Here is a 5629-nt window from a genome sequence, read left to right on the forward strand (position 1 = left end):
AGGGCCGGCGAGGTTCCCTCGTACTGGTTCCCGCTGCCGACGTCGAGCTCGGGCGGCGACGGCGTGAACCTGGACGGTTGGACGTAGGCGCCCTCTTGGAACATGGCAGGCGGCGACGGCGAGTAGATCGAAGGGGAGAAAGTCGACGGGGAATTGCTTGTACCTTGTGATGACGCGTAAAGCACACGCCCGTTGGGAACCCCAAGTGGAAGGTGTGATGCGTACAGCAGCAAGTTTCCCTCAGTAAGAAACCAAGGTTTATCGAACCAGTAGGAGTCAAGGAACACGTGAAGGTTGTTGGTGGCGGAGTGTAGTGCGACGCAACAACAGGGATTCCGGCGCCAACGTGGAACCTGCACAACACAATCAAAGTACTTTGCCCCAACGTAACAGTGAGGTTGTCAATCTCACCGGCTTGCTGAAAACAAAGCATTAGATGTATAGTGTGGAAGATGATGTTTGCTTGCGAAGAACAGTAAAGAACAATTGCAGTAGATTGTATTTCAGATGTAAAGAATGGACCGGGGTCCACAGTTCACTAGTGCTGTCTCTCCCATAAGATAAATAGCATGTTGAGTGAACAAATTACAGTTGGGCAATTGACAAATAAAGAAGGCATAACAATGCGTATACATATATCATGATGAGTACTATGAGATTTAATCGGGGCATTACGACAAAGTACATAGACCGCTATCCAAGTATGCATCTATGCCTAAAAAGTCCACCTTCAAGGTTATCATCCGAACCCCTTCCAGTATTAAGTTGCAAACAACGGACAATTGCATTAAGTATGGTGCGTAATGTAATCAACACAAATATCCTTAGACAAAGCATTGATGTTTTATCCTTAGTGGCAACAACACATCCACAACCTTAGAACTTTCTGTCACTGTCCCAGATTCAATGGAGGTATGAACCCACTATCGAGCATAAATACTTCCTCTTGGAGTTACAAGTATCAACTTGGCCAGAGCCTCTACTTGCAACGGAGAGCATGCAAGAACATAAACAACATATATGATAGATTGATAATCAACTTGACATAGTATTCAATATTCATCGGATCCCAACAAACACAACATGTAGCATTACAAATAGATGATCTTGATCATGATAGGCAGCTCACAAGATCTAACATGATAGCACAATGAGGAGAAGACAACCATCTAGCTACCGCTATGGACCCATAGTCCAGGGGTGAACTACTCACACATCGATCCGGAGGCGATCATGGTGATGAAGAGACCTCCGGGAGATGATTCCCCTCTCCGGCAGGGTGCCGGAGGCGATCTCCTGAATCCCCCGAGATGGGATTGGCGGCGGCGTCTCTGGAAGGTTTTCCATATCGTGGCTCTCGGTACTGGGGTTTTCGCGACGAAGGTTTTAAGTAGGCGGAAGGATAGGTTTAGGGGCGACACGAGGGCCCCACACAACAGGCCGGGCGGCGCGGGCCCAGCCCTGGCCGCGCGGCCCTGGCGTGGCGGCGCCTCGTCGCCCCACTTCGTAATCCTTTCGGTCTTCTGGAAGCTTCGTGGAAAAATAAGACCCTGGGCGTTGATTTCGTCCAATTCCGAGAATATTTCCTTTGTAGGATTTCTGAAACCAAAAACAGCAGAAAACAACAGAATCGGCTCTTCGGCATCTCGTCAATAGGTTAGTGCTGGAAAATGCATAATAATGACATATAATGTGTATAAAACATGTGAGTATCATCATAAAAGTAGCATGGAACATAAGAAATTATAGATACGTTTGAGACGTATCAAGCATCCCCAAGCTTAGTTCCTACTCGCCCTCGAGTAGGTAAACGATAACAAAGATAATTTCTGAAGTGACATGCTATCATAATCTTGATCAATACTATTGTAAAGAATATGAGATGAATGCAACGATTCGAAGCAATGGTGAAGACAATGAGTAAACAAATGAATCATATAGAAAAGACTTTTCATGAATAGTATTTTCAAGACAAGCATCAATAAGACTTGCATAAGAGTTAACTCATAAAGCAATAAATTCTTAGTAGAAAGCTTTGAAACAACACAAAGTAAGATATACGTTTCAGTAGCTGCTTTCAACTTCAACATGTATATCTCATGGATAATTGTCAACACAAAGTAATATAACAAGTGCAATAGGTAAACATGTAAGAATCAATGCACACAGTTGATATAAGTGTTTGCTTCTAAAATAGAAAGAATAGGTAAACTGACTCAACAATAAAGTAGAAGAATGACCCTTCGCAGAGGGAAGCATGGATTACTATATTTGTGCTAGAGCTTTTCATTTTGAAAACATAGAAACAATTTTGTCAACGGTAGTAATAAATCATATGTGTTATGTATAAGATATCCTATAAGTTGCAAGCCTCATGCATAGATTACCAATAGTGCTCGCACCTTGTCCTAATTAGCTTGGATTAACATGGATTATCGTTGCATAACATATGTTTCAACCAAGTGTCACAAAGGGGTACTTCTATGCCGCCTGTACAAAGGTCTAAGGAGAAAGTTCGCATTGAATTTCTCGCTTTTGATTATTCTCAACTTAGACATCCATACCGGGGCAACATAGACAACAGATAATGGACTCCTCTTTAATGCATAAGTATTCAACAACAGATAATATTCTCATAAGAGATTGAGCATTAATTGTCCAAACTGAAACTTCCACCACGGATCATGGCTTTAGTTAGCGGCCCAATGTTCTTCTCTAACAATATGCATACTCAAACCATTTGATCATGAAAATCGCCCTTACTTCAGACAAGACGAACATGCCTAGCAACTCACATGATATCCAACAAAGGTAAAATAGTTGATGGCGTCCCCAGAAACATGGTTACCGCTCAACAAGCAACTTGTTAAGAAATAAGATACATAAGTACATATTCTTCATCACAATAGTTTTGAAGGCTATTTTCCCATAAGCTACATATTGTAAAGACAAAGGATAGAATTTTTAAAGGTAGCACTCAAGTAATGTACTTTGGAATGGCAGAGAAATACCATGTAGTAGGTAGGTATGGTGGACACAAATGGCATAGTTTTTGGCTCAAGGATTTGGATGCACGAGAAGAATTCCTCTCAATACAAGGCTAGGCTAGCAAGGTTGTTTGAAGCAAACTCAAGTATAAAATGGTATAACAAAGCTTACATATGAACATAAGACTTTACATCGTCTCCTTGTTGTTCAAACACCTTAACCAGAAAATATCTAGACTCTAGAGACCAATCATGCAAACCAAATTTTAACAAGCTCTATGTAGTTCTTCATTAATGGGTACAAGGTACATGATGCAAGAGCTTAAACATGATCTATATGAGCACAACAATTGCCAAGTATCAAATTATTCAAGACATTATACCATTTACCACATGCAGCATTTTCCATTTCCAACCATATAACAATGAACGAAGTAGTTCAACCTTCGCCATGAACATTAAAAGTAAAGCTAAGAACATATGTGTTCATATGAAACAACGGAGTGTGTCTCTCTCCCAAACAAAGAATGCTAGGATCCGATTTTATTCAAACAAAAACAAAAACAAAAACAAACAGACGCTCCAAGTAAAGCACATAAGATGTGACGGAATAAAAATATAGTTTCACTAGAGGTGACCCGATAAGTTGTCGATGAAGAAGGGATGCCTTGGGCATCCCCAAGCTTAGATGCTTGAGTCTTCTTAAAATATGCAGGGATGAACCACGGGGGCATCCCCAAGCTTAGACTTTTCACTCTTCTTGATCATATTGTATCATCCTCCTCTCTTGACCCTTGAAAACTTCCTCCACACCAAACTCAAAACAAACTCATTAGAGGGTTAGTGCATAATTGAAAATTCATATATTCAGAGGTGACATAATCATTCTTAACACTTCTTGACATTGCACAAAACTACTGAAAGTTAATGGAACAAAGGAAACCATCAAACATAGCAAAACAGGCAATGCGAAATAAAAGGCAGAATCTGTCAAAACAGAACAGTCCGTAAAGACGAATTTTTCCGGGGCACTTAACTTGCTCAGATGAAAATGCTCAAATTAAATGAAAGTTGCATACATATCTGAGGATCATGCACGTAAATTGTAAGATTTTTATAAATTTTCTACAGCAGGGGCGGCTCAATTTCGTGACAGCAAGAAATCTGTTCCTGCGCAGTAATCCAAATCTAGTATTGACTTTACTATCAAAGACTTTACTTGGCACAACAATGCAATAAAATAAAGATAAGGAGAGGTTGCTACAGTAGTAACAACTTCCAAGACTCAAATATAAAACAAAGTGCAGAAATAAAATAATGGGTTGTCTCCCATAAGCGCTTTTCTTTAACGCCTTTCAGCTAGGCGCAGAAAGTGTGAATCAAGTATTATCAAGAGATGAAGCATCAACATCAATAGATATCTTAGATGCTCCCCCATCCGTAGTAGTGCTAAGGGCTTTATCAATTTTAGGCCTATAATAGTTTTTTGGCTTAGGTACTTTAGAGACATACATGAACTTTTGCTCCTTACCCACATAGGCTTTCTCCTTAAACTTAAGAGAAGAAAAAGTTGAACCCAAGGTTCCCATAGCTTCTTCAAGTTCACTAATCCTATGGGTTCGATTATCATGAGTAGCACAAGTTTCTAAAACAGCAATTCTCTCATTGATTCCACTAAGAGTTTTATCAAGTTTATCAGTGTTATTAAGTAATATTCCCAATTTAATCTCAACACTTGGAAGATTTTTCTCTATGACCTCCAACTTTTTCATGACATCTTCAAGAGAGATTTCAATTTTAGCTTCATTAACAGGTGGTATTCCAACTAGACTCTCAATGATGCAACTAGCTTCTAAAGCAGGAGTGCCTAGGAAATTACCGCTCGCAAGAGTATCAAGAACATACCTATTCCAACTAGAGATACCAACATAAAAGTTCCTAAGTAGTATAATAGTGGAGTGTTTCTTAATGCACCTATGATGAGCATCACTAATTCTATACCAAGCATCTTTAAAACTTTCTCCCCCTTGTTGCTTAAACGAACGAACTTCAACTTCCGGATTACTCATTTTTAGTAATAGTAAATAAAGCAAACTAAATAAAATGCAAGTAACGAATTTTTTGTGTTTTCAATATGGAGAACAAGACAGTAAATAAAGTAAATCTAGCAACTAAGTTTTTTGTATTTTTGATATAGAGAGCAAACAAAGCAGTAAATAAAATAAAGTAAAGCAAGACAAAAACAAGGTAAAGAGATTGGATGTGGGAGACTCCCCTTGCAGCTTGTCTTGATCTCCCCGGTGATACGTCCAATTTGCATCACTATTTTATATCATAATTTGCTGTTATTCATTGATATATTTCATATTGGGACACAATACTTATGTTATTTCATCTATTTTGCATGTTTCATGATTATTTGGAGATCGAGCACCGGAGCCGGGATTACCGCTGGAAAAAGCACCGTCGGGATACAATATTTCGGAAGATCAATCGAAGAAGGAAGTTTTACCAAAAATCCTATTTTTCCGGATGACGAAGGAAGCCGAAAGGGGAGCCGGATGGACCCAAGGTGGGCCCACACCATAGGGTGGCGAGGCCCATGGCCCGGCCGCGCCACCATGTGGTGTGGGGCCCCTCGA

Source organism: Lolium rigidum, chromosome 5 (genome assembly GCF_022539505.1).
Source record: "Lolium rigidum isolate FL_2022 chromosome 5, APGP_CSIRO_Lrig_0.1, whole genome shotgun sequence".
Taxonomy (NCBI): Eukaryota; Viridiplantae; Streptophyta; class Magnoliopsida; order Poales; family Poaceae; genus Lolium; species Lolium rigidum.